The sequence below is a fragment of the Pongo pygmaeus genome, chromosome 2 (genome assembly GCF_028885625.2).
Source record: "Pongo pygmaeus isolate AG05252 chromosome 2, NHGRI_mPonPyg2-v2.0_pri, whole genome shotgun sequence".
Classification (NCBI taxonomy): Eukaryota; Metazoa; Chordata; class Mammalia; order Primates; family Hominidae; genus Pongo; species Pongo pygmaeus.
This window is the reverse complement of record NC_085930.1, coordinates 90,672,699-90,682,528: the sequence shown is the minus strand read 5'-3', so window position 1 is coordinate 90,682,528 and position 9,830 is coordinate 90,672,699. Positions and strand designations below refer to the sequence as shown.

At 39.7% G+C, this 9,830-nt stretch overlaps 1 protein-coding gene across 8 annotated transcripts in view; it reads right to left on the bottom strand.

Annotated features, from left to right (window-relative positions):
• CADPS (calcium dependent secretion activator) overlaps positions 1 to 9,830 on the bottom strand; it is a 472,988-nt gene that overhangs the window by 402,101 nt on the left and 61,057 nt on the right. The gene's annotated exons all lie outside the window — the stretch shown is intronic.

The window sequence follows — 9,830 nt, the reverse complement described above, 5'->3', positions numbered from 1 at the left end:
ATTCTTGGCTGTCCTTTCAAGGATATTTCCATGTCAAACAGTCTTGGAAAATAGAGATAGAGATTCTCTGCAGGGCAGAGGGAAGATTTGTTTCCTGACTAGGATAATAAGAATAATGTTTCTCTCCTGAGCAGGTTTGCTAGCAGTACCTTATAAGATTGGGCTTTCCTAAGCTCAGGGTTCCTTAACTGTCACACAGATCCACACTGTTTGTGGTATCTGCCTGGGCTCCTCCATATTACCCCCAGGACTTGGGGAACAGGGGAAATGGGTGCCAACAGAAAGCACATGCCTTCTGCTGTGTTGTGAGGGCAGTCCTTTGTCACTTTCACAGGAGTTTTGTGTCACGTGCCAGCATTTAGGAAGCTCAGTGGAGTAAAATTGTAGACCCTTCTCAGTTCTTTAAAATGATAGTCATCATCATTATCACCATCATCATCATCACCATCATCATTCTTTTGGGTGAAAAAGATGTTGAAAGCAAATATTAAGGTCATCATCCTAAGTGAAACTCCTTTTATGATTCAGGGGTACCACTCCCTTTGAAGGTACTAATCATTTGACTTTAATATATAGACTATGACTAATTTATTATATGCTCTTCCAGAATCATGTAGAAAAAATGAAAACTAAATTTACTGGGAAGATATTTTAAATGTGAGTTTACTGTGTGTTTACTGAATGTGAGTTAACATGACTTATTAAATATAGAAATATGTTTAAGTTACAGATTACAGATTTGCATTATCCTTGTTAATAGAAACATGTTCATTTATTTCTGCTGGTTTTGCACAGAATTCAAAATCAGAGCCACCCATGCAATTTGGTATGTATATTGTAGTGCCATGATTTTGTTAAATGTGTTTCTTAATATGCTTTTTATCTATGTCATTTTAGTTAAATGGTTTGGAATAAACCAAAACAACAACAAAAAGATTAAAACATCTCTCCCAGAAAACTCATTTACAAAACATTCTTTCTCGATGTCTTAGTAATAAAACAATTTTACACCTAGAGCCCCCAATTTAATTTTCCTTCTTTCTATTTTTATACAAAACCCTTATTTTCCCATTGGGGAAAACAGAGCTTAGCTACATTTGTTAAGGTGGCAGGCTGGAGTAGATGGTAAGAGTAGAGTCAAGTCAGTCAAATGGATCTTGATTTAAGTCCTGGTTTCCCTACTTCCTAGTGTGGTGGCTAAACTTGGACTGTGAACCTGTTTCTTCATCTGTAGAGTGGGCATTATACCACAAACCTTGGAGTGTTACTGAGAGGCTTAACTAACAGATAGTGCTTCAAGAGCACTAGTTAAATATGTGCTTATAATATAAGAAAAGAAAGAACAGATGATCTACTCCATAAATGCCATTAATGCAAGAATTTTTTGGCAGATTTAAAGTTGAATTAGAAATAATCCCTGCCCCACAACTGTTCTTTGGTTTTACGACTTTGGCTTACTCTGAAAGATTAAAAAAAGAAATAAGCACGTAGAATTTATATTTATTTGCCACAGGGATGATGTTAAAGATATTGCCTCCTATATTTCTCAGTGAGACCTCAATGAAAACCCAGGAAAAACATTATTTCATGCATAAGGTCCCAGATAATCTTGTCTTTCCTTAAGGAATTTTTATGCTTTTATTCATGAAAAATATAATGTGACTTTCCTGTTGTGCTGTGGCTATCAGGAAGCTGTAAATGAAATCTGTGGTTCCATGTTTAAAATCCAGCAAATTAGATATTAATGTTTGATTTTAATTTGATATTAATAACCATAAGAGTAGCTACCACTTATTTAATGGTAAATAAATAATGGTAAATAAATAAATGGTAAAGAACCTGTAAGACATATTTACCAATATGTGCCAGGTGTTGTTCACAAATCATTTCTACTCCTAAATTGACCTGTGAAGCAGGTGTCATTACCCCATTTTACAGATTAAAAAAAAAAGGCCCAGCTGAGTGAAGCTACTTTGTTCAGGGTTACACATGAGGTGAAGGTGAGATTTACACCCAGGTGGTTCTGACCTCAAAATGTATGTTCTTTCTACAGTTGTAATCATTGAGCCCGTCTAGATTTTCCTGAATCTTAATTTTTTTCTTTATAGTTATTTTGTTGGACACAATCGTGCAGACATCACTCTTTGTTTTAGCACACTTTGCTTGTTTTAAAACATTGCTTTGTGGTTTCTATCCAGTGAAGTCTTTGTGAGGAGAAAGATTCAGACTGGCAACTTTGCCTCCCAAAGCTGACCTACACAGCAACAGTCTGTTCTGTGTAAGCAAATAATGTGTATCAGTGGAACATGATTAAGCCACAGGACACATAAGGCCAAGCCAAATTTTGACTATAACCTAGTATTATAGAGTGTGGACAGTGCATAATGATGCCAAATTAAGACACACATGCACACATGTGCACACACACAAATCTACATACCTGTAAAACACACTCTCATGAGTTTCTTGAAATACTGTCCAAAAATTCTGAACCTACAAAACCAGCTTGTCTGCTGTCTCTTTGTAAATGCTGTACTCTTTGCCCGGAATGTTTTCCTTCTTGCCACTTTCTTTACCTAATTCACTTCTACTCATTCTTCAAATCTCTAAACAGCCATCATATTCACTGAGCCACCTCCCACTCACCCCTCTTCAAGATTAGGTCAACCTCGCCTAATCTCTCTAACAGGTGCCCAGCATCTTCAAAGTGACAGACACCTAAAACATTTTAATTGAATGAATCAGTGAATCTCTGGCTGATAGATTTTGATGAGGGTCGATTTAGAGACCCTGGATGAAGGTGGTGGATTCAAAGTGAAAAGAGCTCAAAATATACCTTTAAAATCCCAGGTATTGAATGAATTGAATGAATAAACAAACATTGATAGGTTACTTATCCAGTGGACATTCATAATGCTTGACACCTTCACAGTTTTTCAAATCAGGAACCTGAAGTTAGTTCACTATGGTGTACAATCTTTCCCAAGGGTCACTAAGCAATTCCCAGCCATCCTGCTCTTTCCTACTATTCTCTGGTCTGGTTCAGAATGTTGATCCAGAGAAAAGAGGCATTCTTCTGTGTCCCCAGATAGGTCATTGCCAGCAATACGTCCACACTGTTAAGAGGCACTAGTTCTCAGACTCAGATGGCAGTCACCTAATAGTGCTGAGTAGGCTTCTGAGATGAGCAAGAAGAACACTTAGGAAAGGACAGGGCTGAGGCAGAGAACACTGGCCTCTTCTGTGCTTTGCCTCCTCTTAGCAGCTTCCACTATTCTGCCTTCAAGGTGTGTTTTAATGCATAGGAGAGCTGAACCCTGCAACTCCACATTGCTACACCTGCTGGGTGATTTACTGAGTGGGTAGATCCGCAAGATCAAGTATCCACTAGCTGGGGAAGGAGGGAAGCCCTGCTCTGAGACAAATGATCCTTGAAAACACAGAGAAAGCTTATTAAAGAGGCTGTAAGACATTAAGGTAGGGGTATTACTGAATAATGGCATTTGAGATGCTTTCCTTTTTTTTTTCTATATAGCAGGGATTCTCAACCAGAGAGGATTTGCTGACCTCTTCCCCAGGGCTATTTGGCAAAGTCTGGACATATTTTTTAGCTGTCACAACTGGAGGTGAGGGGGAGACTGCTACTGGCATCTAGTGGGTAGAAGGCTGTGTTGCTGCTAAACATCTCAAAATGAACATGATGGCCCTTGCCCCACATGTCAGCAGTGGTGAGATGAGAAACCCTGATATATAACTATATGATCCTGGGTTTCTTACCCTCCTTGTGCCTCCACTTTTCATCTGTAAAAGTGGGTCTAACAATCATTCTTATCTCACAAGGTGAATGTGAGTGTTAGCATTGTCATCTGTAAAGTGTTTTTGGCCCATAGAAACAGCACTCAAATATGTTAATAGATAGTAAGTCACCGTGTAGCTTAAAAATCCTCTCATTTTCCCAGGATACAAGAGGATAACTTTCAGGGTAACTTCAAGTTTTTCTCCTGCTGATCTTGTCCTACATCCTCTCACCAGTGAAGCCTCATTTGCCAATTTCTAGTCCCTGAACAGATCCAACTTTTCCCTGCCTTGGGGCCTTTGCACAGGCTGGTCCTTCTCCCTAGGTACCCTTTTCCCACCTTTCTTTGGGAAGGCCTTCTAATGTCACTGGAAACGTCATTACCTCAAAAAGACCTTTCCTGACCACACTGCCTCAGTAGGACTCTGATTTTATTTTCTCTGGTGCCTCCCTGCTCCTTGAACAGCCCTGGTCACAATCAGGACGTATTAATTTGTTTGCTTACTTGATGAATGTCTCCATCCCCCAGTTGATTACATGCTACATGTAGACAGGGACCATTATGTCTGTACTGCTTAAGTCAAGGACCACAATAAATACTTGACGGATGAATGAATGGACAGATAAATGAATAAACTGGGGAGCTGGGAAAGCCACTCCCCCTTTGAGGTTGGAGGAGATGAAACACCTAGTGAAGACTCAGAGCCATCTTGAGGCCAAGGGCATTCTATTTTAATAGCTTTCTCAAGGGGAAAGGCCACTGTTGCCAGGGGCAATTCTGGGTAGAATAGGGCTGAGTTGGGTGAGAGGGGTGAGTGACTGAGAGAGAGGAAATACATTCCCATTATGTTGAAGGACAGCTCTTATTTATATTAATGTTTAATTCCACTGACCTAGTTTAGACTCACTAGCCTCACGAGTTTATTTCTGGCTTTTTTTTTTTCTTTTGGGAAGAGGTTCATCAGAGATTAGAGCTGCAGTAAAACATGTTTCAATATGTTGCTCCCTGGTGATTTGAAACACCCTGAGAAATAGCTGTGTATTGTGTCTTGTTATTGCCTTGAAAATCTATAGCATGTATTTGACATAAGTGCTTTAATACTGGGTGGCTGTAGTTTAGATTACAACATATCACAGTGATTTATATTTTATCTTTATTTATTTATATATTTATTTGCTTCAAATGGTGTAAAGACAAATCACATAGTATTGAAGTGCCATATACACAGTATGTCCTGACCTTATAATGGGAAGAGGAGGACAAAAATCTCAAATTTACTGAGAGTGAACAAAGTATAAATAATCATGGATTTTAAGAACCAGTATCAAGAAATATAGAGGCCCAAGGATGGAAATACAGAGATGAAATCAGTACAGGGAAGGAATTCTTATCTCGGAGCTATTGACATTTTGGGCCAGATAATTCTTTGTTGTGGGTGGCAGTCCTAGGCATGGTGGGATATTTAAGGAGGATTCATGGATTCTTCCAACTACATGCCTATAGCACTCCCCAGTTGTTACAACCAAAAATACCTCCTGACACTGCAGAATGTTCCCTGGAATGGGGTTAGGGGTCAAAATTGTCCCCAGTTGAGAACCGCTCACTGTTATTGAGAATTCATTTGCTAACATTTCTGAAGCACTGCTTTCTGTGCCCAGTGTACTGTATCCATCCTCTCAGTTACTCCTCAAAGGCAACCTATGAAGTAGGTATTAACTTTATCTCCCTTTGTCTGAGGAAGAAACTGAGGCTAAGTCATTTAGTAACTGCCTTTGATCACTCCATTAGGAAGCACTAAGAGATTGGTCTGATTTCACACTGGGGTTGGTCTGATTTCAAATCTCACCTCAAAACTACTATGCTATTACGTAGTGTTTTTCTCAATCTTCATTTAAAGTTGAGTCGTCTATAGTTTATGAACTGCCTTCAATCAGTTTTCCTTTCCCTTCCTTCCACAAACATGTATCAGCACTAACTATATGTAAAGCAGCTGTACTAACTGAAGGCTGGAGAGGCTCTGCTGCCTACTCTCATTTTACTTCCCTAGATCCATTCTCTTCTTTTCCCCTCTGCTCTGTGTTCAGGGATGCTGATTTCTACAGACTGCTGTAACCAGCTTCCTTGCCTGATGCTTTTCTGTTGAGCTCAGCTAATGAGAGGCACCAGCAGGAGATCAGGGTGGGAAGAGAGAGAGGTTGGAGTGTTTAATCTACTGGCTCCTTCCTGCCAGCTAGCACTTTGGCACTTCTCTAAAACCACAGTTCTTGTTGAGTGGCCTGTCTTTTGTGCTCCAAGCTCTCACCGGTAACCTCCTCTCCTGCCTCTACAAACTATGGGCTCCCTGCTGTTGCTAGCCCCAGGGTGTTTCTCCATCCCTTATAGATTTTCCTTGCTCTGTCCAACCTTCTTTAAATAATCCCTTCATAACGTACCCCTCAATTATCCAGTCTGGGTGAGGCAGCTGTGTTCTGCCAGCTGTGTTCTGCTATGACTGATACAGAGGAATGAAAGACACTAATAAAGGATGAGAGCCTAACCCTTCCCTGGGAAAATTTTCAAACTATTTGGGAGACAAATTTTTCAGACCAAATACCTAAAGTAATTATGTTGTGTACATAGAAAATGTACAGTATACTAACAATAGTAGCAATAGTAAAGACTTTCATGGAGCATCTACTTTAAACCAGGGCATTCAGCCTGGGCAACATAGCAAGACCTAGTCTTTAGTTAAAAAAAAAAAAAAAAATTAGCCGGGTGTGGTGGCGTACAACTGTAATCCTAGTTACTCAGAAGGCTGAGGCAGGAAGATTGCTTGAGTATGGGAGATCAAGGCTGCAGAGAGCTGTGATTTCCACTGCACTCCAGTCTGGACAACAGAGCAAAACCCTGTCTCCAAATAAAAAAAAAACAGGGCATTAAAGTCTTCCTCTCACTTAGTCCTGACAATAACCCTGTGGGGTGTGTGTTACTGGTCCCCTTTATGGTTGAGGAAATAGGATTAGAGAAATTAGGTAATGTATTTAGGGACATACAGCTAGTAATTGGCAGAGTATGTTACTGAATTTAACGATCAAAGTAGAGTTTAACTAATATTAACCTCAATTGCAAACCAATGTGATTTTTTAAAAAAAGGAAACAAGCATAAGAACAAGCAAGTATTTTTGAGAGAACTGTTTGAAAAGGCACTAATTCAAATGACACTAATTTAGAAATTGTCCTTGCTCAGGCAAGGAATCTGCAACTCTTCCTGAATAAGATTCTGGAATAATTATTTCCTCTCTAACATTTATAGTCTTGGGACAGTGAAGACTACAGTCCAAAAGAGATCACTTTTTAAAATCAAGGTCTTTGAAATTAAAGATGACTTCAATGAGTCTTTAATTCCTGTATTTTAAAGATAGTTTGTGTTCATGAAATATTATTGCACAAAATGGGTCTATAAGGGAATAAGACATTTTGACCCAAGGATTTGACCCTGCCATTTCAATGCCACAAATGTCTAAATGTCTTGATTACAAACATTAATCAGACTTAAATCAACACTGGAGAATCTTCCTCAAGGCAGTTGTTTCTTGGACAAATATCGGCAAGCCAATTTAATTCTTTAATCAAATTTCCTTTTGTTTTTTTTTTTTTGAGATGTAGTTTTGCTCTTGTTGCCCAGGCTGGAGGGCAGTGGCGTGATCTCGGCTCACTGCAACCTCCGCCTCCTGGGTACAAGTGATTCTCCTGCCTCAGCTTCCCAAGTAGCTGGGATTACAGGTGCTCACCATTACACCCAGCTAATTTTTGCATTTTTAGTAGAGATGAGGTTTCATCATGTTAGCCAAGCTGGTCTCATACTCAGGTGTTCAAGTACTTCACCTGCCTCGGCCTCCCAAAGTGCTGGGATTACAGGTATGAGCCACCGAGCCTGGCCATGATTCTTCAATGAAGTTTCTATCCAACACAATAAAATCATTTCCAATTTTTCAATATTTTTATTTTATCAATTATTTTCATAGGGGTGAGCTCATTTATTTTGAAAATCTTTAATACGTATTTACTTCATCTGCCAGTTTTTATTCACAATGTTTCAAATATATATTGCCACAGTGATTTTTTTCATTGGCCATTATTTCTACTGAGGTTCATTTTCCTGGGTCAGCTGTTATATATCTAGATTTTGTCAAGAGGGTGCTATTTCCCGTCAATTTTTAGGTACTACCAACTTGATATTTCTTTTTTTTCTTTTTCTTTTTCTTTTTTTTTTTTTTGAGACAGTCTTGCACTATTGCCCAGGTTGGAGTGCAATGGTGTAATCTCAGCTAACTGCAACCTCCACCTCCCGGGTTCACGCGATTCTCCTGCCTCAGCCTCACGAGTAGCTGGGACTATGGGCGCACATCACCACACCCAGCTAATTTTTTGTATTTTTAGTAGAGATGGGGTTTCACTATGTTGGCCAGACTGGTCTTGAACTCCTGACCTCATGATCTGCCTGCCTCAGCCTCCCAAAGTGCTGGGATTACAGGTATGAGCCACTGCACCCAGCCTCAATTTGATATTTCTAAATGCTGAATGTTTCTAAATGGAATAAAATGCTGAATATATCTAAATGGAATAAAAATAACAAATGAGATAAAAGATTGCTAGCCTTGTGAGAAAACTGAGGTACAAGATTTTAAGTCTGACTCTCCAGAAAAATGAGACTTAGAGAGGTCAAGAGGCAGAGAATGAGAGAGAAAAAGTAAAAGTGGACAAAGAGAGAGAGCCTGAAGCTGTCCTGGTGGTCTGGTTACCTATTCTTAAAGTCTTCAGGTTCAAAGGGTGGGGTCAAAAAGTCCTGCTTCAGGCCCAGTTTGATTGCTATTTGTCATCATCATTCTTTATTTTCCTTAGTGGCACCCAGCTATATCTTATTTGTATAACTTCTCTTAGGTTCCAAGGTACCATTCTCCTGGTTTTCCTTCTGACTCCCTGACCTTCCTTTCCAGCATCCATGGTTTATTCCTCCTCCTCTGTTTGATGTCAAATGCTGGGGAGTGCCACGGCCCTGTCCTGGGTATCCTTTCCTCAGTGTCCTTTCTCTTTAGATGTTATCATCTAATAGGTGGCCTTAAGTGCCACCTTCTATGCAAATAGCACTCAAAACTGCATCTCTAGCCTTGACCTTCCACTAAGCACTAGACTCTTACATCCAATGCTTAATGGATGCCTCTACCTGGATGGTGGAGTAAAATATGCATTTCAAACCTAACAGAACCCAAACAAAATTCTGGACTTTTCCATCCTAAACCTCTTCCTCCTCCAACTCTTCCTCCTCCAGTTCAATGAACAATACCACCATGTACTCAATCGCACAAACCAAAAAATGTAGACATTATTCTTGATTTAGCTTTTTCTTTCTTTTTCCTTCACTTAATCCGTTGTCAAGTTCTGTTGAGTCTATTGCCAAATATAGCTCAGATCCTACTACCTCTGTACATCTGCACTGCTGCCACTTGAATCCTTGCCATAGTCCTTTGCTGATCACTTGTCATGTTTCCTCATTGAAATCCCAGCTCCTACTGTTGCTTTTCATACTTTCTAGATGTTAGTGATCTTTTAAAAAAAATATATTGAATCATGTTGCTGCTCCTGCCTGAAACTTCCAATGGCTTTCCATTGTACTTAGAATAATATTCAAACTGTTTCCTCTGGCTCAAAAATACCCACAAGAGCAAACCCCTGAGCACCTCTGTGATGTTATTACCTTTGCCGTCTTTTACTGGATGCCAGTGCCACAGGCCTTCTTTCTCTTCCTCAAGCAAGCCAACCTCAGGGTTTGTCCTTTCTCAGAGCTTTTCCACAGCAATCATCGTTCCATTTGCCGGGAATACTCATTCCTCTTATCTCATGTGACTGTTTCCTTTTGTTGTTCAGGTTTCAGCCTAATTGTCATTTCCCCAGACTGCCCAATCTAAAGTAGCTCCCAGGAAGTCTCTGTTGCATCACCCAGCTTTAACATTATACAAAGCACTTATCACTATCTGGTGTTTTTCTTATTAATTA